Source organism: Triticum aestivum, chromosome 5B, assembly GCF_018294505.1.
Source record: "Triticum aestivum cultivar Chinese Spring chromosome 5B, IWGSC CS RefSeq v2.1, whole genome shotgun sequence".
In the NCBI taxonomy this organism is placed as follows: Eukaryota; Viridiplantae; Streptophyta; class Magnoliopsida; order Poales; family Poaceae; genus Triticum; species Triticum aestivum.
The window spans coordinates 321186010-321211209 of NC_057807.1; positions in this window are offsets into that span (position 1 = coordinate 321186010).

Here is a 25200-nt window from a genome sequence, read left to right on the forward strand (position 1 = left end):
GGAACCCCCCTATGTCCCTGACAGGTGGGCCCAGCCCTGTAGCTAATTAGGATTAGCACTAACCGAATTAGTTAAACTAACTACCCCCCCTGACCCTGACCAGTGGGCCCTAGCGCCACTAATTTCTAATTAGGATTAATTTAACCCTGTTAAACCCCCCTGTCACTGACGTGTGGCCCCCACACGTCAGGTTTGACCCCAGCCAGCCGTAGTTGACCACTGACGTCATGCTGGCGCAATATATATATTTCTGGATTTAATTTAAATCAGGAAATTCCAGAATATTATTTAAACTTCAAAAATTCATAACTTTTATTCTGTAACTCCAAATTGGACAAATTATATATGAAAAATGATCAGAAAAATCCAATCTATCCATCTGTACTATTTTCATGCATGATCAAACAAGTTAAATTGATGTTTTAAGCAGAACAAGGAAAAGCACTTTAAAAGGCCATGTTTGAGTTTGAAATTTGAATCTTTGATTCAAATTGGTTCAAACCCTTCTGGTTTTAGTTGCATTAGCCCAACACACTCATATTGCCATGTTTCATGCATGCATCATATTGTTGCACATTGTTTGGTGATGGTTGTGTATCGGTGTCCTTTGCGACAGGTTCTGCCTCCGAGGAGTACCGTGATTACCCTAACGAAGAACCGTATCAGTGCATCGAACCATCAGGCAAGCAACCAACCATTTGATCATATCGATACAATCCCATGTTCTCGCTCCTGCTCTCTTTTACTGCATTAAGACAACGCGTTTCAAACTGCTGTGTGCTACGGTAGTTGAACCCATTTCCTCTGCATGACCTGTCATTGCCACAGTAACTAGATGAAACCCACTAGCATGTGTAGGAGTTGATTGAGCCATATGTATGTGTTGTTCCTACCTTGCTATGCCTGCTATGCTTAGAGTCGTGTCAGGTCTGGTTCATCTGGGTGATGGGCTAGAGTGAAATGATTATGTCGGTAATGAGAGTGGTGTGGTGAACACGATTTGGTAAAGGTATCGATGAGAGGCCATGTAGGAGTACATGGTGGGTTGTTTCATTGAAGCCGACCTTAAGCACTGAGATCTGTATGTGTGATTTAAGATACAGCTACTACCATGCATTGGGCCCTGAAATATGACCCCGCTCGACTTCTTATTCACCCTAGCTCTCTGTCCAGGAGTTGCAAGTAGTTTCTGGTGTTTGTAGTCTACTGGAGGCCGTGGACAGCGCTGACCGTAGGGGTGGGCTGTGATGCGGTAGGTACGTGGCCGGGTGTACCGAATACCCGTTAGGTATCTCGGGAACCCTGTTCACATTGTTCGGGGCCGTATGGGAAACCTCGGCCGGACTCCCTGCGGATGGAACCTGAATAGGCGATAAACCTGGACTAGAGGCTTAAGTGTTTAGGTAGGTCGTGGTCTACACCCACGTCGGCTTTCGCTTGAAGTCTGCCGAGCACATGTCGTGTGCAGACGCTAAGTGGTGGAAACATGTATGAAGAAGTACACCCCTGCAGGGTTAACATGATCTATTCGAATAGCCGCGTCCGCGGTAAAGGACTACTTGGTTGCCTATACAGTTCATAGACAAGTAAATGGAAACTACTAAAAGCCTCAAGATAGGTGTGAGTGCCGAGGATGGCTCTTCCGTAGGAAGACGGAGGCGGATCCTCGGTAGCGTATTGAATTGGTGAGTAGTGGACTCGTGTGCGCAAAACCATTTCAAGTTGGAGTATCGTAGGATAGTCTAGCCAAGAGTCAAAGCTGGCTTGCTGCAATAACTCCACCAACCCTTCTTGATAATATGCATGTATGTAGGATCTGATGTAAGTCTTGCTGAGTACCTTTGTACTCATGTTGCTATAATTTACATTTTTACAGAAGACGCTGCAACCCCTTCTGATGGGTTCTATGTAGACGTTGACATCAACGAGTAGGCTAAAGGCCCAGGTGGTGATCCTGAGCTTGTGAAGGACCATGTAGTATAGCTAGGCTTTCCAAGCCTCTTTTATTTTACTAGTTGTGTGTACTCAGACAAGTTACTTCCGCTGCTGGTTTGTATGACTGTATGACTTGAATGTTGGGTTGTGAGACCCGTACCTTTGTGTATGTTATGTATGGCTCCCTGAGCCTTAAATAAAGTACTTGTGTCGTAGAGTCATGTTGTGATGCTTCGTTGTATTTGCACATATCGAGCATATTGTGTGTATGATTGAAATGCTTGGTATGTGTGGGATCTGACTATCTAGTTGTTTATCTTTAGTAGCCTCTCTTACCGGGAAATGTCTCCTAGTGTTACCGCTGAGCCATGGTAGCTTGCTACTGCTCTGGAACACTTAGGCTGGCCGGCATGTGTCCTTCTTCGTTCCTGTGTCTGTCCCTTCGGGGAAATGTCACGCTTTGAGTACCGGAGTCCTGTTAGCCCGCTACAGCCCGGTTTACCGGAGTCCTGCTAGCCCAGTGCTACAGCCCGGACCCACTTGCTGATGACCGACACGTTCGAAGCTGGGTCATGGATGCCTGTCCCTGTAAGTCTGTGCCACTTTGGGTTTACGACTAGTCATGTCAGCCCGGGCTCCTTATCATATGGATGCTAGCGACACTATCATATACGTGAGCCAAAAGGCGCAAATGGTCCCGGGCAAAGGTAAGGCGACACCCGTGGGGATACCGTGCGTGAGGCCGCAAAGTGATATGAGGTGTTACCGGCTAGATCGATGTGACATCGAGTCGGGGTCCTGACATGCCTGCTATTTGTACATTTAGGCATCATCATACATGGCATAACCTAATACATGTGCATTCCATTGTAGAATCTGGAATATGCAATGTTTATGTTAGTTCATACGTTGCACATGATGTTTAAATGCCCCTTAAATTTGGTCAGTCAAGTGATGGTCTTTAAGCCTCCTTCTTTGCTTCTTTTCTTGATATGTAAGATTTGCTCACACATCTGTTCAATTGCTTGTTTGCATCAGCCAGCCATACTAGAACTGTTTGCTTTGATTACTTGCCGTTCTTGACCTAACACTCTAACAAAGCTTGTCAACGATTTAAACACTAAGGGCTGCTGTAGTGGGGCCTTGTCTAACTCATAGGTGACATAAAGGTTTGCCTGTACACTACAGTAGGCTCTCCAAGAGTACCTGGAGATCCAGTTCGAAGGTATGCCTAGTTTTTACATAGTGCAAACATAGTAAATGTTCATTTCATTGTGTGCAAGTGCAAGAGATGCGGCATGTTTCATTATGTGGTGTTGTTTTGTTATAATCTCATCCTTTTGTGTTCATAGACTGGAAAGTATGCATATTTATCTTCCAAGGAGACGAGTAACTAGTTTGTGTCACCTTGTAGAGGGGGTGCAATGAAGACAAGATTGAGGATTTCCAAGTACAAGATGTTAGGAAGGAGCCTTGCAAAAGAAGTAGGAGCTGCGCCGAGCCTGTTCAACCTGCTAAGGTAAGTGACTGTATGCAACTCAATAGTTCAATTCCTTGTTTGTTTCAGGCATAGTTAATTTTCTCTTTTCAATTGCTTTATTTGTCCTAAGTTAATGAGATGCCCAAATAATCATGCCTGATGTTCGGTACTTGTATAACTATTAGTTGACATAATTAAAGGCCTTACCATTTAATTACTCTGCCGAAGTATGCCTGAAGCTTTGAAGTCTATTAACCAACTATTATTGCATGAGGCTCAAAATCTAGTTTATACTACGCTAATGATTGCATAGTTTTGCCTGTTGTAGTATGTTTCTACGAAACCCTCTATTGTTCATTATGCTCCCTAAGACTTTAATTGAGGTACAGAATGGCCAACTGCTTGCTTACTTATACGCAACATGCTGTATAAATTTGTAACTTGTCTGTGTTTTCGATTGGGCCCCAACATCATGCTCCTCCGGTGAGCTAAGAGGGATTTCTGTATGCAGGCTGCACCGACTATCTTCTTTATAATTTTTAAAATATCACCTGCCTATGCTTCATGACGTGTAAATTTTTTTTTGAAAGTAACGTGTAACATTATTGTTAGTTCTGTTTTGCCATGTAGTACAAAATAGTGTCGTGTTCGCTTCACTGTTGTAACTATATTTTTGCCCTAGTCATGTGTACTTACAGAAACATTTCAGGATGAAGTGACATCAACACAAAGATCTGCGAGCACTGCGGCATGGCCGTTACCGAATGATTATGGATTGGAATTGGAATGTGCTGATGTTCTCGAGCATCAACTAGAGGTGGCAAGACAACGTGTACATGATTGTCAATGTACAATCAACAAGTTGAGACTAGACATGCAGGTATTAGATGCAGGAGTCAAAAAATGAAAAAAGACACTGAGGTAACCATGAAGGAATTGGAGATTTTGCAGACTAAAATTTGTGCTATCTGAATCCGGCCAATCCTGTTTTCTGAAGAGATTATAGTTCAAATGGAGTTAAGTTGATGCGCGTCCATGATGTATGAGTTGTATCTGCCCAGTGTATGTAATTTGCTGTTTGTGTATGCTTTATTATCACCTGTGCCGAACCATAATGCCCAGTGGGTATAATCAGCTGTAATTTCTTTATTGTATAGTGTAGGATTATTCTACCTTTCTATGCCTTGATCTCTTTGTTGTATAGTGTATGCTTTTTAGAGGTGATAGTATTGAGTAGGATAGTTCTTTGAATATGCTATATCGTTCAAACGGGGGCCAACTCGCCCGACCATGGCCCTTCACGGGCCGTACGATCCATGGGCCATGTACAGGCCGTCGGATCCATGGGCCTTCTACGTCTCGTAGGATCCATGGGCCTTCTACGTCTCATAGGATCCATGGGCCTTGTAAGGGCCGACTCATTTATGGGTCTTGTACGGGCCTTTAATGGGCCGTAGACGGGCCTTTAATGGAAATCTTACGTTTTATGGGCTGACCATAACGGGTCGTTAATAGGCCGTATTTGGTGATGCTATGAAAATGGCCCAACAGATTAACGGTCCATAAATGGGCCGACTGTAACGACGGTCTGAATTTGGCCCACAAGCAGAAAACGACAGTAACGGCCGTAAGTAACCGAATGCTGCAAATGAGCCCAAGAATAAATGGGCCCTCAGAAGGCCGAAAGTTAACTTGGGATGGAAACGGCCCAACGAAATAACGGGCCGTTAATGGGTATAAAGTGATACACTGTTCATTACGGGTCAGTTTCACCACGGGTTGTTAATGGGTGTAAAGTGATACACTGTTTATTACGGGCCAGTTTCAGCACGGACCGCTAATGGGCCAAGAGTTACAAAGGGCCTTATATGGGCCGAAAGACGTCATGGGCCATACATGGGCCAGAAGTGAAAACGGGGTGGAATCATATTGGATGGCCCAGATGACGCTACTGGGCCTAATTCGGATAGGGTGTAACGGGCCTTGGGTTAGTGGGCTGTAAATGGGCTATATGCAAACAGGCCGTTAACAGGCTTTCCATGGGCCGGCCTGCCAGCTTTTGACCAAGTCAAATGGGCCGGCCTTTTCACAGGAATGGGCCACTGTTGGGCCATGCCACGTGTCGATGTATCATAGGCGGCTTCTGTCCAATGAGTGGATGACATCTGTCCCAACAATGAGCCGACACGTGTTTCCTCCAGCCAATGATGATTTTACACGTGGAAAATCCCCATTGGTCAGGGCTGTTAACGGGTTATCGGATCCAAACCCGACCCGATAGCTTACCGGCATTCCGTTATGGTGGATGCCACGTGTCGGTCACCCTTGACGAAAGCACTTCTGTGACGCGCGATTTATCGTCATGGAAGTGGACACTTCCGTGATGATAATTTTGGTAATGTCATGAAACACTTTTACGACAGCACAGGTATGACCATCTTGATTCTGGCATAAATTTGTCATGGATGTACATGCATGACAAAAAACGCGACCTACTATGACAAACACGTATCATCACGGAAGTGTATTTTTTTTGTAGTGACAATCGCAAAGTTCCCATCTATGGTCCATACCTGCACCTCCTGATCTTGAAGACTTGGGAGAAGATGTTTATGGATGAAGACTTTTCTGCTCCAAACTGGGTTCGCCACGAGCCTATCAAGTTGTGTCAGAAGAACAAGTTGGCCAATACCACTACTAGGGCTGAGGCTGAGGCTGCTAGGATGGATGTTGATGAGGACGAGGCTGAGGAGGAGGAGGCTGAGGACAGGTCTACTGGGTATGCTCCTCCATCTACTGAGCCCTCTTGGGCTAAGAAGCTGAAGGCGAAGATGAAGGCCTTGTTCTACATGCAAGCCAAGGGGCAGTACAGGACCCATGTTGCTTCCAAGGAGAGTCGCCAGCATGACAAGAGGATCTTGAGGACATTCGGCGAGATTATGGAGAGCGGGTTAGAGAAGAACATCACTCCAGAGGCTGATTGGATGACCAAGCAGGGCTATCAGTGGACCGAGTCAGAGGAGGAGACCATCCCCGCTGTCGAGTCCGATGAGGAGCATGTTGAGTGATCTCTGTAGAGGATGCTACCACCTGTGTCGTAGGTGTCCCCTCTGTCTTTTTGGTGTGTCGATGCCAAAGGGGGAGAGAGTGTAGGATTTGCTTTCGTATCCGTGTCTCTGTGCCTTCGTTTCGTTGGACTTTCGTTTTTGTTGCTTTGGTTTGTTGGTTTGCGTTTGTGTTCGTGTGTGTCCCGGAGACTATCATATGGTGTAAGACATATGCACTTAAGCTTATCTTATTAGCTATTATGCTTGGTAGTTTGTTAGCCTATGCTATCTTGCGCCCTTTACTTTATGCTCATATTCATTGCCTTGCCTCCATGTTGGGTGTCATTCATATTGTTGCAAGGAATGCCTTGTCTATAAAATATAGGGGGGTGTTGATCCTAGTATGTGTGTCGTGCAGTCCAAAGCATTTTTGTAGAGTGCACACATCTAGGGGGAGCTTGTCTATATTTTGTAGATGTTGGGTTTGCATATGTTCATTTTTGTACTCTTATGTGCAAATCCCGTATTGTCATCAATCCACCAAAAAGGGGGAGATTGTAAGGGCATATTTCACCCTATGTGGTTTTGGTGATTGATGACAATGCATTTGCGGACTAATCGTGTGCATTGAACATTTCAGATATCTCAGGTCTAGGCACAAGACGATTCGGTGCCCCTCAGAGCCTAGTGAAGACGGTGTTTCTCTTCGTTTCTTTTCGGTGGATTTGAGTCGTAGGAAAGCCGTACTATTAAGAAGGGTCCGCGTCGGAAAGGTTTGGGTGGAATCAACACGTACACGTCTGTTCCTTTGCACCACCATTTCTTTGCTTTTCTGGAGCACCGACCATTTATCCATGTCTTTGCAAAATGAAGGACTCCAAGTGGTAGTGTGTTGTGGCATGCGGTAGTACTACTAAAGGGAGCAGTAGTACCGCAGCGGCCCATGGTAGTACCTGCCGGGGACACGGTAGTACCGCGTGATGCAGTAGTACCGCTCCTCGGGCGTGGTAATACCGTGGCCTCTAGCCCAGCACAGTAACCCGCACGGAAGTAGGGCGGATGTAATTTTTAACATCCGCGCCCTACGCGGTAGTACCGCTCCCTCCATGCGGTAGTACCGTGTCGAATTTTTGCACAGATCGAAACTCAGCAGAAGTAGCTACGAATGTAATTTTATTCGTCCGTGCCTTCCCAGCCTCGACAAACCCTGCCTTGCGGTAGTACCACAAGGGCGCGCGATAGTATCACTCTGGCGGTTCTAACGTTCATTCCTTCAACACAACAGGGGGTCGTCTGGTTCGTACCGCGCAAGCGGTAGTACCATAGTGCCTTGCGGTAGTACCACAGGCCCTTGCGGTAGTACCGCATGTCTGGTGCGGTAGTACCGCATGTTGCGGGATGGATAAGTGGGTAATGGTTGGATTTGTCCTCTCACTATATAAGGGGGGTCTTCTTCTCCGAGCTGACCACCTCTTCCATCCCTAAGCTCCATTGTTGCTCCAAGCTCCATTTTTGCCTGATCTCTCTCCCTAGCCAATCAAACTTGTTGATTCTCTAGGGATTGGTTGAGAAGGCCTCGATTACACTTCCACCAAGAGAAATTTGATTCCCCCCCACTAATCCCTTGCAGATCTTGTTACTCTTGGGTGTTTGAGAACCCTAGACGGTTGAGGTCACCGCCGAGCCATAGTCCATTGTGGTGAAGCTTCATGGTGTTGTTGGGAGCCTCCAATTAAGTTGTGGAGATTGCCCCAACCTTGTTTGTAAAGGTTCGGTCGCCGCCTCCAAAGGCACCAATAGTGGAATCACGGCATCTCGCATTTTGTGAGGGCGTGAGGAGAATACGGTGGCCCTAGTGGCTTCTTGGGGAACATTGTGCCTCCACACCGCTCCAACGGAGACGTACTTCCCCTCAAAGAGAAGGAACCTCGGTAACACATCCTCGTCTCCACCGACTCCGCTCTTGGTTATCTCTCACCTTTACTTGTGCAAGCTTATATTGTGTTGTATCCTTTGCTTGCTTGTGTGCTTGTTGTTGTTGCATCATATAGGTAGTTCACCTAGTTGCATATCTAGACAACCTACTTTGATGTAAAGTTTAATTTGGTAAAGAAAAGCTAAAAATTGTTAGTTTCCTATTCAACCCCCCCCCCTCTAGTCAACTATATCGATCCTTCAACTTCCTATGCCACATCTAAAGAAATTGAGTTGTTGTGACATTACATGTTGAGCATGTGCACACACTGCAAACCCATGCCAAATCAAACTGAGCTCATGAAAGAAGCGCTCCTTAACATCGACTAAAACAAGAGGAAAAAAAGCTATAAATGAAATGTTTAAATTTGAACCACTATGAACAAGAACTATCTATTTGGCCCATCATACTTCTCACTGCACACTATCAATGCAGAGAAACCTGGCAGAGCCATAATTAGTCACTATAGGAAGCAGCTTGCCTACCAATGGCTCTTGACATTAACATGTCGTGGCGGTAACTCTCGTATGCAAATATACGCAATGCAACACTGCAATGCTACAACATCAGCTTCCAGTATGTTCTCCAGGATTACCAGTTTTTCAGAAAAAATAAACCAAAACAGGGGCATGTATCGCTGATTAGCTGAAACATAATGCAAAATACATAAAAACAGATAAAGTAGTTGGTTTAATGCCTCAAGTTATATAGTTTCAGTTTTGGTCATTTTCTTTCTCTATTGTAGATCTTTTCTAAATTATATAGATGTGTCTGCTACTCCTAAGATAGTTGTTATATCTGATCTGTTGTTTCTAAAATATGTGGATGACCGAACCATGTCAAAATTTGGCCTCCTATACGCTATCTTCTATTTCCAATCATAGAACACTGAGGTACCTCTGGAAAGCTAGCGACGGCCTCTAAACATTTCAAGAACCTAAACTGATAACTACTGATAAGCGTAAGTGAGGATTTAGTATCCTAATACAGTGAGTTCCATTCTTCTCTGAACAGTGTTGACCTCATTTTTTCGTGGGTGGCATTGACTAATTTCTTATTTGTTAGATGATGATGACCTCATCTCACTATTTCCTTTTTATGGAAAAATAACATGATGAGCATTGAACCAGACTCTGAGTGAATCCCCACCACCCCCTAACTGAAAAGTAATGATACTGACATCTTTATTACTGAAAGTACAGTACACATAAGCTATATATACTTTTAGTTTTGCTAGTGGAAAGGCTTGTTACACTTCAGTATGCATAATAGTACATGCTTTAACCTGCTAAATATGTATTGTCACAAACAAAGAAAAAAAAAGTATTTGATTTGCCATGGAACTGCTTGAAATCAAAGATATGGACGATGGTGCACCACACAAATCAAATCAGCATCACAACTTAAACTGAGGTCTGTTTATGATCAGTCTGAAACTCGACTCGATAGGCTGAATATACACAATGAAACACGGGTTTCAGTGAGATTCTCAGATTCACATAGGAAGTGCTTGGAACTTTAACTGAAAAAAGGATCAAAGTGGAACATGAACTGAGAAACATTCTCAAAGTTCAGATTGGGCACGCTATTTTGCTGCTGTTGAAAGCTGCTAGTATAATCATATATATCGCCGCATACAGAGCCGAGGGACAAAAACAATAACTAAAATAGGGGATTCCATCCAGTGATTAGCTTTCAAGGGGATAAATACCTCTGCTGTAGCCCCTGTAGGCGATATTGGACGGCTCGACCAATGTTCTTGTTCCTCCAGCGAACTCGGTGCTTCTTTCCTCCGGCGAACTTGGCGGCGACATTGGACGCTTCATGCAATTTTCGACGGAACTTGATCGAGATCTGCTACAACTGCAGCACTTCATACTTGTATCTCAATTAAATTACCCATCTACTACATATGTATACCTGTCAATGCAAATTGTCTTCAGATTAGCAGTGCGACAATGCTACTTATTGATGTAATAGGCGCACTTGAGAAATTAAGGTTGATGTTTCAACTTCTTACCAGGCTATAGTTTCCGCATGCAGACATAAGTGATTAAGCTCAGGGAAAACCATGGTAGTGGTACCTTGTTTGATCCTAGAACTCCGGAACAACACCATGGGGCAGTCATGCAGATCGTATGGCAAGTGTCATGGAGGTTGTAAGGCGAGCGTGAAGCCACGAACAACCCCATGATTGAGCTGCAGAGAAGGGTGGACTCTGATCCTACAGCTCCCGCTTTGCTGATTGTTGATTTCTGATTAAATTAGAAGATGGGAGAAGAGTAGCATGGTCAAACCTTTAGATTGTATGGCATGTGCCGAGAAGGCCAGCCATCCTTCTTCCCCCATTCTCTTCTCCCTACCTCTCCTCCCGAATCCTCTTCTGTTTCTCTTTTCTACCAGTGAAGCCTCGCCTCTACAGCCTTCCACTTCGTCATCGGCGACCCTGCCTTGCCGCCCGCCTTCAGATCAGCCTCCCCAGCCCCTGCCACACACGGATTCGGCCCATGCAAGCTCCAACTGCAGACGTCGTTTTGCAATCTACATCGAGCAGCTGTGCCGCCCCCTAATCGCTCAAGCCGTCGCGTTGACCCGATCCAGAAGGTGCGCTCGAGCATCGTCCGCGTGTAGCCGGTCGGATAGGGGTAGGCGCGCCAGCGTGGTGGGCGGTGGTGGCACGCGGTGAGGGGCATGGCAGGAGGTGGAGATGGTGATTGGGTTGCAGGGCCGGGGGGTGCGATTTTCTTTCTCTTACGTCGGGTGTACCGGTTCGGGTTAGCTTATACTGCGGTTTATTTCCATAAAAGTGAAGGATTTTTCTACAAAAGTGCACGACGTATGACCAGAGGCAATAAGCACTTTATTATTAGAGAAAGATATCTATACCTACTAATAAAGCAAGGTGCATTTTGCCAATTTTTTCATCTGTTCACTGCAGAAAAGAACTTTTTTCTGCCTGAGGTGGTACTAAATTCTAATGCGTTCGTGATCTTAGCTAAAAATACGAGAATCAAAAGACATGGATGGAACAAGACGCCAGATGGTCTAGTTAAACTCAATGTTGATGCTACGTTTGATCAAGACAGAGGTACTGGGAGTACGGGTGCAATTTTACGTGATGACACAGGTTTTTTCTTGGCTGCATCTTGTGTTGATATTCCGTTCGTGGAAGATGCCGGGACAGCAGAAGCTCGGGGTCTTAGGGATGGGCTTCTTCTGGCTAATGATATGGGCTGCAACAAAATCTACGTGGAGGCGGATTGTATGGAGGTAATTGAGATCATGCAGAACGGCGGAAATTCACTCAGCCCAGCGGCGGCAATCTATGAAGAATGCTCTTTTTTAGCTCGCAATTTTATTTCAATATGTTTTCATCACTGTCCTAGGGAGGCCAATATGGCGGCGGATGTATTGTCTAGGAACTCGGAGACTTCTCGAACAATTGTCTGGAAGTCGGAGCCTCCGGGGTTTCTAGTAGACGTTTTATCAAACGATGTATCTTTATTCTCACATGAAATATGAACCGCCATGATGGCATTCCCTCAAAAAAAATTCTAATGCGTTCGTCTGCTAGAAAAAAAACCTTTTCTAGAATTTGTAGGTGGGTCGCGCGCTATGGCCTAGTGAAGTCAACCCGTTTATTTTTCTGCCCATGCAGCTGTGAAAATTCTATTTTCCGCACTGGGCGACAAATCGTCCGAGCTTCGCACATGACAACCAATAACGGGTTGGCTCATTTTTCTTTGTTTCTGTGTTTTATTTCTATTTTTATTTTCCTTCCCCTACCTCTTTTTTCACTTCCAAGTTTATTTTTCTTATAAAATTTATTTCATAATTTCAAAATTCTCAAAAAACGTTCACAACTTAAAAAAAACAAATTATAGAAAATGTTCATAACTCCAAAATTTTGTTGCTATTTTGAAAAATATTCAGAACTTGAAAAAAGTTTCCCGTTTCTTCGCAAAATTTTATTGGTTTTTAAAATTGTTCGAGATTTTTAAAAAGAAAATGAAAATTAAAAAATGCTCCAAATTGAAAAAAGTCTTGTATTAGTGAAATTTTCATGATTCAAAATAATGGTAAAAGATACACATTTTTGAACATTGTTATGAATTTTCAACACATGTTCCCGTTCTAAAAAAAACTTCACAAATTCAAATAATGTTCATATTTTTATATAAAAAAGTTGGTGTTCTCAAAAAATGTTTGTGAAATTTAAAATATGTTCCTATTTCAAATTTTGTTCATGTTTTTCTGAAAGTGTACATAATTTTCAAAAAACTGGTCAGGTTTTAAAAAATGGCTCATGTTTCCTACAATATTCAGAAATTTCATACCTTAAAATCTCCTTGATTTAAATAAAAAGTAGATTGAATAAATCATGGGCTTTCTCTGTCGTACGATGACGTAGCAAAACTCTTAAATGCCCTGATCAATTAATGGAAAAAGAGCATATTGATTACTTCACACCCGGCGAAACCGAGAAGCTAAATGTTCCTTTTTCAGTGCGCATAGGGTTTTGCTTGCGCATATAATACTCACTAATAACTCTAAACGCATACTAATTTTTCTCTTGTTGCGACACATGGGCCTATGTGCTAGTGTACACTAATTATCAGAGCACACGAGGGATGCACACATGGATTTTCGCATATGTATTTTTATATAAAGAGAGCTCCTTCTTATATCCATTAACAGAAGGAGGCTGCTAGGTGTCGGTCGGCAGATCTTTTTAAAAGGTCCACAACCTTGCTAGTCGTCAGCTACGAGACAATCTAGTGGCCAAACATTTCTTCTACTTTGCAACAAATATCTTGTTGCAGAAATATTCGCAACAAAGGTCATGTTGCGGAATATTTCTTTTGCAACATAGGTTGTGTTGCGGGATTTTTTTTGCAACATAGGTCGTGTCGCAGAATTTTTTTCTAGCTTCAACTTTTTTGCAACAACTGTGATGTTGTGGAAGAACTTTTACAACATAGGTAATGTTACGGAAAATTTTGCAACTAAAATGATGTGCAAAAACATCGCTGTCGTTGCCTGCGTCGTGCGCGTCGCTGCCGACTGCAACAGAGCAGCAGCGCCATCGCTCCCGCAGTTGCAGAAGCACGTTGGCGAGTCGTGCCTCGCCTGAAAGTGATTTGAGGTGAACGCGCGCTAACGGTTCAGCGTAGGAGCCCCGCCCTGCTACAATACCTTTTGGAATCCCTTGCAACAGCGATCCTTACAGCGGCGATTTGCAACATGGATGTGTCATCGCCTGCTCCCTTAGAACCACGACGACTAGTACGGCTGCGTGGATGAGGATGGGTGATGTGAGGAAGGAGTGATGCAGATGGTACTAGAAAGGAAAGGGGTAAGACTTGTGGATGTGCAGCGAGGAGATAGGGTTGAAGCGGATAAGCGGTTTGGTGGGACTTGTGAGGACTCGCGTCGTTTGCTCGAGGAGGTCAACGTCTCTGATGTTTATCCGCCGGTTGATCGCTATCATTTGCCTTAACAAAAACCGCAATGTCTTCTTACAGAAACTAGAACAAGTAAGCATAAAGGGTGACCATGCATGACCTAAGTGGTCGTCCGATGGTCTCGAAATCTCGATTAAATTTTTATTATGTTTGAGATGATTTATACTTCCGGTGAACTTTATATTAGATTTTATTTTTTTCCAAAAAAAACCCTACACCCATCAACCCCAAAAGACCACAAAGGGTTATATCGGATATAACTAGTGATGACCTTCAAAAGCTAATAAACTCTGACGCAATCATCCTTGTAATCTACAAGACAAATCTCCAGGAGATGGTTATAAGAAAGTATCAGGAATCTCTAGCAAAACACCAATACATCGATGTTTATAGCAAGATAATAAATGAAAAACTTTGGCAATAGCCAGAGGCAAGAGGGACAAAGAACATCTCCTTGAAGATCATCCGACCATAATCCTGTTGGTCCCTATCCTCCAACAGTGCGTCGCCTTGAAGACTTCACTTGCAATCAGCTCAACCATTCTTACTCCCCACTTCATTGTTCTTCGTCGTTATGGGTTTTTCTGTAGAATATTACAATCATGAAGCCAGTTGATAACCATGTTAACAGGAGTACAATGACCGGCCACCTTGTTTATCAAAAAATGATATTATTTCTCCATTTACAAATAGTCCGGAAAATATCACATTTTCAACCACAAGTAAATATCACATTGTGGGGGAGTTTGCTCTATATATTGTGGTTCTACTAGCATCAAATTCTTCTGTAGTATTTCGACGCTAGTACAACTGGTTTTGATAACATCAACTATCTTTGTGATGTTTGAAGCTATCAAAACCACCTCAAGTATACAATTTATTCTCGGATAGATTGCATACTTGTTTTAAATTCATTATATAAACCCTCTTGTTGAGATTGTCATCAATTACCAAAATGGGGGAGATTGAAAGGGCATGTAGCCCCTAAGTGTGGTTTTGGTAATTAAATGACAATCTCTATGGACTAATGTTTCCAGTGAGATATATTTGAAGGTTTTGTCCATAGATAGTGCCTCAAGGATATTGGACGGAATCAAGGATGAAGTCCATATATATTAAGATAGTGCCTCAAGGATATTGGACGGAATCAAGGATGAAGTCCATATATATATGAAGATATATTTGCCCTATGCTTTGGTATTAAATGACAATTCCTATGGAGCATCAAGTGCATTGAATCTTATATGAAGATATGTTCCATAGTGATGCTTGAAGTGCATTGGGTTGTTTTGTGAAGTCTGCCATCAAAGCATCCGAAGAAGTCCTCATGGTATCCTTTTCTGGATACCCCGTGCACACGGGCTTGTACCTTGCGCACGGGGTCAAGTGTCAACTCTCTGGATACCCCGTGCTCACGGGGCCTAGGTGTTGGCTCTCGAGATCCCATATCTAGTGAGGTTTCAAGTTGGTGTTCGAGTACTTCTATTGAAGCCATCAAGATTGGTTTCAATGCCTGATCTAATTATGTTCATGATGGAGTGCATTGGAGGATCTCAAAGATTGATATATTTGGGATCCTGATGATCAAGGCTTGAGAGAGTAATCAAAGATAAGAATTCAAGTTATGGTTTCAAGACAAGATCATGGTGAGCTCATGTGTTGGGTGTTGTTGATCAAGTCTTGAAGCAAACAACTAGAGTGAAGAATTCATTGTGCCTCTCAAGATATTATGATGGAGGGCTTTTAAGGATCAAGGGCTTGAGAGAATAATCAAAGAGAAGAATTCAAGTTATGGTCTCAAGACAAGATCATGGTGAGCTCATGTGTTGGGTTTCGGTTGATCAAGTCTTGAAGCAAGCAACTAGAGTGACGAATTCATTATGCCTCTCAAGAGATTGTGATGGAGTTTTTAGAAGGGCAAGTGGTGACCAAGATGATATTCATAGTGGAACTTGATATGGTCATGGAAGAGTCTTTGGTGATATAGTCTTGAAGCAATGAAGGGAAATGAAGAGTTCATTGTGGCTTTCAAGAAACCAAGATGGAGCTTCGAGTAAAGATGTTGGTTGACCAAGATGAAGCTCGAAGATTATATCTAAGTGGTCAACTCTCAAAGCACAAACATTGTACCACGTGAGATCAAGTGATCTAGTGGCATGGTAAGTAATTGTGAATTGTGCTTTGTTACCTAACCCATGCTATGTGTTTGGTATGTCTATGTGGGTTAGGTGTTTCTCATGGGCTTGCATCAAAAGGAAAGATCTCAAGTAGCCTATGTGTGGATGACATCAAGTGGTGATGGTCATCGGGTTCGAGGAGTCCAAGTGCAAGATGAGAAGCCAGAGGTTATATGCTTTGAAGCTTGCGGTCCACATCATGATAATGCTCATGTGAAGATGGGCTTAAGTTAAGGCTTCCCTCATTACAATATGAGGAATCAATTCAAGCATCTTCACCAAGTGGTTTTGTTCAAGAAAGGGATTCCAACTTGAGACAAGAATTGGAGTCATCACCAAGCTCAAGTTGAATATGCAAGGAAAAGGTATACCTTAGCTAGGTTTTCCTAGTTTTGCCGGTCTCATGGTGCTTGGAGGGAGACCGTATTATAGGTTTGATAGCCGTACTATCAAGAGGGACTCTCGGGCAAGTAGCTTGATCATGTCGCATGTAGAGAGCTCAAACCTTTGCATTACTTGCATCATTATTTAGTGTTGATCTTGGGTGGTTCTCTATGTGAGGACCTTGGGCTTTTCCATTGCTTCAAAACGAGCCCAAGATCATCGAATTCGGAGTCCGTATGCCAAAGTTATCACAGTTTTAGTGGGCTGCTGCAGGCTGTTCTGGGTACCCCGTGGACACGGGGTTTTTGACCCCCGTGGGCACGGGGCCACGTGCACAGGGCCTGTACCGTGCGCACGGGACCCCGTGGGCACGGGGTCTAAACCCCCGTGGGCACGGGGTGTCCAGGAAGTGCCCGTTGGAGCCCCAACGGCTAGTTTTCGAAGTTGGCTATAAAAGAGCCCTTCCTCCCCAGCGGTTTGGGGGTTGTTCATTCACATTCTAAACATCATTTTGAGCCTCTTACCACCTCTCCCAAACCCCTATCTCCCTTCTAAGTGAAGGGTCATTTGTGGATGGATCTTGGAGTCATTTGTTGATTTCCTCCATTGCATCCCCTCTCTTCAATCTCCCACTTTCTTGAGTTGCATCTTGTGAGATTGAGAGAGTGAGTTGAGCATTTGTTGCTTGACCTTGCATTGCATTTGTTTCATTGGTTTGAGCTCCCCGCATTGATTTGTTCGTGTGAGAGCCCGTGAGTTTATTACTCTTGGAGGCTTTGCCTCCTAGCTAGACGGTTTGGTGATATATTGAGAAGATTGTGAAGAGGCCTATGTGGCCAAGGTTCTCCCGGAAGCTTCCTTTTGTGGTGTGCTCCGAGGAAGGGTGTTCAAGTGGCCTAGGTGGTCAAGTTCCTCCGGAAGCTTCCGTGGTTGTGGTGTGCTCCGAAGAGGTTTGTAATGGTGTGGTGGTCGCCTTCAAGACCAACCCCGAGTGAATCGAGGCTCATCCGTTGGGGGTGACTCGAAAGGGAGAATACGGTGAGTCACTTGGTGACGCCCTGGAGCTTTGGCTACGGCACCGCTCTAACGGAGATTAGCACTCTCACGAGTGTGAACTTCGGGATAAATCCACGTCCCCGACTCACTTGTGGTTATGTCATACCCACACCCTTTACTTTCCGCAATTCATACTTGCCCATATTGATATATCTTGTGATAGTTGAATTGCTTAGTTGTTCCTTCATTTCCATATCTCGTGATATAGTTTGTGCTTGCTAGTTTGCTTAATTGCCTATCTTGTTTAGCATAGGTTGTTGGTGCACTTAGTTGAGCCTAGCATATTTAGGATTTGTGCTTGAAAAGTATCCGTTAGTTTAACTCTGCATTAGGATAAAGCCAAATCCGTAAAAGTTTTAAAACACCTATTCACCACCACCCCCCCTCTAGTCGTCATCTAGATCATTTCAATTGGTATCAGAGCTTTGGTCTCTCCTTGGTAGGCTTCACCGCCTAGAGAGTAAAGATGTCGACTAGTGGTATAGTGCACGATGACACCTTTTGTTTTAGTGGCACAAACTATCACTTGTGGAAAATTCGCATGCTTTGTCATTTTCGGACCATGGGTCCATGTTTTGTGCGAATTGTTCTTGTAGGGGCTTCTCCGTGGAAGGACGACCTTTTTCCAACTAGTGAGGAAAATGATGATATGCTTTGTGGATATAGTGCTAAGAATGCCATAATCCGGTTTATATCCCTCGAAGTATTTGAGTCTATCATGACTTGTGTGATGGCTCATGATATGTGGACCAAACTTGAAGAAATATATGGTGGGTCCAATCTTGTTGATGTTCATCATCTTCCGGAGGAGCTAATTGAGGAGGTCTCCACATCTACAAATCATGAAGATCTCCATATTGCTTCTTCCTCCGTGTACTTGGACATTTCAACTTCTTCCGCCTCACCATCATGTGGCATGTACCAAGGTAATGACATGGTGAGTGAAAATATTGTTGGGGAACGTAGTAATTTCAAAAAAATTCCTACGCACACGCAAGATCATGGTGATGCATAGCAACGAGAGGGGAGGGTGTAATCTACATACCCTTGTAGACCGAAAGCGGAAGCGTTAGAACAACGCGGTTGATGTAGTCGTACGTCTTTACGGCCCGACCGATCAAGCACCGAAACTACGGCACCTCCGAGTTCTAGCACATGTTCAGCTCGATGACGTCCCTCGAACTCCGATCCAGCCGAGTGTCGAGGGAGAGTTCCGTCAGCACGACGGCGTGGTGACGATCTTGATGTTCTACCGTCGCAGGGCTTCGCCTAAGCACCGCTACAATATTATCGAGGAGGACTATGGTGGAGGGGGGCACCGCACACGGCTAATAGATCTCAAGGATCAATTGTTATTGTGTCTTTGGGGTGCCCCCCTGCCCCCATATATATAGGAGCAAGGGGGGAGGCGGACGGCCTATGGAGGAGGCGCGCCAAGGGGGGAGTCCTACTCCCACCGGGAGTAGGACTTCTCCTTTTCTTGTTGTTGAAGAAAAGAGGATTAGTAAGACTCCTCCTTTCCTTGTTGGAGAAGGAAAGAGGAGGAGAGGGAGAAGGAAAAGTGGGCTGCCCCCCTTGTCCAATTCGGACCAGCGGGGGGGGGGCGCAGGCCTCCTTCCTTTTGGCCTCTCTCCTCTATTCCCGTATGGCCCAATAAGGCCCATATACTCCCCGGCGAATTCCCGTAACTCTTCGGTACTCCGAAAAATACCCGAATCACTCGGAACCTTTCCGAACTTCGAATATAGTCGTCCAATATATCGATCTTTACGTCTCGACCATTTCGAGACTCCTCGTCATGTCCCCGATCTCACCCGGGACTCCGAACTCCTTCGGTACATCAAAACTCATAAACTCATAATATAACTGTCATCGAAACCTTAAGCGTGCGGACCCTACGGGTTCGAGAACAATGTAGACAAGACCTAGAACTATTCTCGGTCAATAACCAATAGCGGAACCTGGATGCTCATATTGGCTCCCACATATTCTACGAAGATCTTTATCGGTCAGACCGCATAACAACATACGTTGTTCCCTTTGTCATCGGTATGTTACTTGCCCGAGATTCGATCGTCGGTATCCAATACCTAGTTCAATCTCATTACTGGCAAGTCTCCTTACTCGTTACGTAATGCATTATTCCGTAACTAACTCATTAGCTACATTGCTTGCAAGGCTTATAGTGATGTGCATTACCGAGAGGGCCCAGAGATACCTCTTCGACAATCGGAGTGACAAAACCTAATCTCGAAATACGCCAACCCAACATGTACCTTTGGAGACACCTGTAGTACTCCTTTATAATCACCCTGTTACGTTGTGACGTTTGGTAGCACCCAAAGTGTTCCTCCGGTAAACGGGAGTTGCATAATCTCATAGTTACAGGAACATGTATAAGTCATGAAGAAAGCAACAGCAACATACTAAACGATCAGGTGCTAAGCTAACAGAATGGGTCAAGTCAATCACATCATTCTCCTAATGATGTGATCCCGTTAATCAAATGACAACTTTTTTGTCCATGGTTAGAAAACATAACCATCTTTGATAAACGAGCTAGTCAAGTAGAGGCATACTAGTGACACTATGTTTGTCTATGTATTCACACATGTATTATGTTTCCGGTTAATACAATTATAGCATGAATAATAAACATTTATCATGATATAAGGAAATAAATAATAACTTTATTATTGCCTTTAGGGCATATTTCCTTCAGTCTCCCACTTGCACTAGAGTCAATAATCTAGTTCACATCGCCATGTGATTTAACACCAATATTCATATCTGTATATGATTAACACCCATAGTTCACATCGTTATGTGACCAACACCCAAAAGGTTTACTAGAGTCAATAATCTAGTTCACATCGCTTATGTGATTAACACCAAAAGAGTACTAAGGCGTGATCATGTTTTGCTCGTGAGAGAAGCTTAGTCAATGGGTCTGTCATATTAAGAGCCGTATGTATTTTGCAAATATTCTATGTCTACAATGTTCTGCACGGAGCTACTCTAGCTAATTGCTCTCACTTTCAATATGTATCCAGACTGAGACTTAGAGTCATCTGTATTGGTGTAAAATCTTGTATCATTGTAACTTTTACGACGAGCTCTTTTATCACCTCCATAATCGAGAAACATCTCCTTAGTCCTTACTAAGGATATTCTTGACCGCTGTCCAGTGATCTACTATTAGATCGAAATTGTATTCCTTTGCCAAACATAGAGCAAGGTATACAATAGGTCTGGTTCACAGCATAGCATACTTTATAGAACCTATGACTGAGGCATAGGGAATGACTTTTCATTCTCTTTCTATCTTCTGCCGTGGTCGGGTTTTGAGTCTTACTCAATTTCACACCTTGCAGCACAGGCAAGAATTCTTTCTTTGACTGTTCCATTTTGAACTATTTCAAAATCTTGTCAAGGTATGTACTCATTGAAAATCTTATCAAGCGTCTTGATCTATCTCAATAGATCTTAATGCTTAATATGTAAGCAGCTTCACTGAGGTCTTTCTTTGAAAAACTCCTTTCAAACACTCCTTTATGCTTTGCAGAATAATTCTACATTATTTCCGATCAACAATATGTCATTCACATATACTTATCAAAAATGTTGTAGTGCTCCCACTCACTTTCTTGTAAATACAGGCCTTTCCAAAAGTCTGTATAAAACCATATGTTTTGATCAACTCATCAAAGCGTATATTCCAACTCTGAGATGCTTGCACCAGTCCATTGATGGATCGCTAGAGCTTGCATATTTTGTTAGCACCTTTAGGATTAGCAAAACCTTCTGGTTGCATCATATACAACTCTTCTTTAAAAAATCCATTAAGGAATGCAGTTTTTACATCCATTTGCCAGATTTCATAAAATGTAGCAATTGCTAACATGATTCAGACAGACTTAAGCATCGATACGAGTGAGAAAATCTCATCGTATTCAACACCTTGAACTTGTTGAAAACCTTTCGCAATAAGTCGATCTTAGTAGATAGTAACACTACTATCAGTGTCCGTCTTCCTCTTGAAGATCCATTTATTTAACATGGCTTGCTGATCATCGAGCAAGTCAATCAAAGTCCATACTTTGTTCTCATACATGGATCCTATCTCAGATTTCATGGCCTCAAGCCATTTCGCGGAATCTGGGCTCATCATCGCTTCCTCATAGTTCGTAGGTTCATCATGGTCTAGTAACATGACTTCTAGAACGGGATTACCATACCACTTTGGTGCGGATCTTATTCTGGAAGACCTACAAGGTTCGGTAGTAACTTGATCTGAAGCTTCATGATCATCATCATTAACTTCCTCACTAATCGGTGTAGGCATTACTGGAACTGATTTCTGTGATGAACTACTTTCCAATTTGGGAGAAGGTACAATTACCTTATCAAGTTCTACTTTCCTCCCACTCACTTCTTTCGAGAGAAACTCCTTCTCTAGAAAGGATCCATCTTAGCAACGAATCTTGCTTTCGGATCTGTGATAGAAGGTGTACCCAATAGTTACCTTTGGGTATTCTATGAAGACGCACTTCTCCGATTTGGGTTTGAGCTTATCAGGTGAAATTTTTTCACATAAGCATCGCAGCCCCAAAATTTAAGAAACGACAACTTTGGTTTCTCGCCAAACCACAGTTCATAAGGCGTCGTCTCAACGGATTTTGATGGTGCCCTATTTAAAATGAATGCAGCTGTCTTTAATGCATAACCCTAAAACGATAGTGGTAAATCGGTAAGAGACATCATAGATTGCACTATATCCAATAAAGTACTGTTATGACGTTCGGACACACCATTAAGCTGTGGTGTTCCAGGTGGCGTGAGTTTGTGAAACTATTCCACATTGTTTTTAATTGAAGACCAAACTCATAACTCAAATATTTGTCTCCGCGATCAAATCACAGAAACTTCATTTTCTTGTTATGATGATTCTCCACTTCACTCTGAAATTCTTTGAACTTTTCAAATGTTTCAGACTTGTGCTTCATTAAGTAGATATACCCATATCTGCTCAAATCATCTGTGAAGGCAGAAAATAACGATACTTGCCACGAGCATCAACACTCATTGGATCTCATACATCGGTATGTATTATTTCCAATAAGTCAGTAGCTCGTTCCATTGTTCCGGAGAACGGAGTTTTAGTCATCTTGCCAAAAAGGCATGGTTCGCAAGCATCAAGTGATTCATAATCAAGTGATTCCAAAAGCCCATCAGCATGGAGTTTCTTCATGCGCTTTACACCAATATGACCTAAACGGCAGTGCCACAAATAAGTTGCACTATCATTATTAACTTTACATCTTTTGGCTTCAATATTATGAATATGTGTATCACACGATCGAGATCCAATAAACTATTTTCATTGGGTGTATGACCATTTGAAGGTTTTATTCATGTAAACAGAACAACAATTATTCTCTGAATTTAAATGAATAACCGTATTGCAATAAATATGATCAAATCATATTCATGTTCAACGCAAATGCCACATAACATTTATTTAGGTTTAACACTAATCCCGAAAGTATAGGGAGTGTGCGATGATGATCATATCAGTCTTGGAACCACTTCCAACACACATCGTCACTTCACCCTCAACTAGTTTCTGTTTATTCTGTAACTCCTGTTTCGAGTTACTAATCTTAGCAACCGAACAAGTATCAAATACTCAGGGGTTACTATAAACACTAGTAAGGTACACATCAATAACATGTATATCAAATATACCCTTGTTCAGTTTGCCATCCTTCTTATCCACCAAATATTCAGGGTATTTCTGTTTCCAGTGACCATTTCTTTTGTAGTGTAAGCACTCAGTTTCAGGCTTTGGTTCAGCTTTGGGCTTCTTCGTGGGAGTGACAACTTGCTCGTCATTCTACTTGAAGTTTCCCTTTCTTTCCCTTTTCCCTTTTCTTGAAACTAGTGATCTTGTCAACCATCAACACTTGATGCTCTTTCTTGATTTCTGCCTTCGTCGATTTCAACATCACGAAGAGCTCGGGAATCGTTTTCGTCATCCCTTGCATACTGTAGTTCATCACAAAGTTCTACTAACTTTGTGATGGTGACTAGAGAACTCTATCAATCACTATCTTATCTGGAAGATTAACTCCCACTTGATTCAAGCGATTGTAGTACCCAGACAATCTGAGCACATGCTCACTAGTTGAGTGATTCTCCTCCATATTTTAGCCATAGAACTTGTTAGAGACTTCATATCTCTCAACTCGGGTATTTACTTGAAATATTAACTTCAACTTCTAGAACATCTCATATGGTCCATGACGTTCAAAACGTCTTTGAAGTCCCGATTCTAAGCCATAAAGCATGGTGCACAAAACTATCAAGTAGTCATCATATTGAGCTAGCCAAACGTTCATAACGTCTGCATCTGCTCCTGCAATAGGTTTGTCACCTAGTGGTGCATTAAGGACATAATTCTTCTGTGCAGCAATGAGGATAAACTCAGATCACGGATCCAATCCGCATCATCGCTACCAACATCTTTCAACACAATTTTCTCTAGGAACATATCAAAATAAACATATGAAAGCAACAATGCAAGCTATTGATCTGCAAAATACTACCAGGACTAAGTTCATGATAAATTTAAGTTCAATTAATCATATTACTTAAGAACTCCCACTTAGATAGACATCCCTCTAATCCTCTAAGTGATTACGTGATCCATATCAACTACACCATGTCCGATCGTCACGTGAGATGGAGTAGTTTCAACAGTGAACATCAATATGTTGATCATATCTAGTATATGATTCACGCTCGACCTTTCGGTCTTCGTGTTCCGAGGCCATATCTGTTATATGCTAGGCTCGTCAAGTTTAACCTGAGTATTCCGCGTGTGCAACTATTTTCCACCCGTTGTATTTGAACGTAGAGCCTATCACACCCGATCATCACGTGGTGTCTTAGCATGAAGAACTTTCACAACGGTGCATACTCAGGGAGAACACTTCTTGATAATTAGTGAGAGATTATCTTAAAATGCTACCGTCAAACTAAGCAAAATAAGATGTATAAAAGATAAACATCACATGCAATCAATGTAAGTGATATGATATGGCCATCATCATCTTGTGCTTGTGATCTCCATCTCCAAAGTACTGTCATGATCTCTATCGTTATCGGCACGACACCATGATCTTCATCATCTTGATCTATATCAATGTGTCGTCACATGGTCGTCTCGCCAATTATTTCTCTTGCAACTATTGCTATCGTATAGCGATAAAATAAAGCAATTATTTGGCACTTGCATCTTATGCAACAAAGAGACAACCATAGGGCTTTTGCCAGTTGCCGATAACTTCAACAAAACATGATCATCTCATACAACAACTTATATCTCATCACGTCTTGACCATATCACATCACAACATGCCCTGCAAAAACAAGTTAGACGTCCTCTACTTTATTGTTGCAAATTTTACGTGGCTGCTACGGGCTGAACAAGAACCGTTCTTACCTACGCATCAAAACCACAACGATAGTTCATCAAGTTAGTGTTGTTTTAACCTTCTCAAGGACCGGGCGTAGCCACACTCGGTTCAACTAAAGTTGGAGAAACAGACACCCGCTAGTCACCTGTGTGCGAAGCACGGCGGTAAAACCAGTCTCGCGTAAGTGTACGCGTAATGTC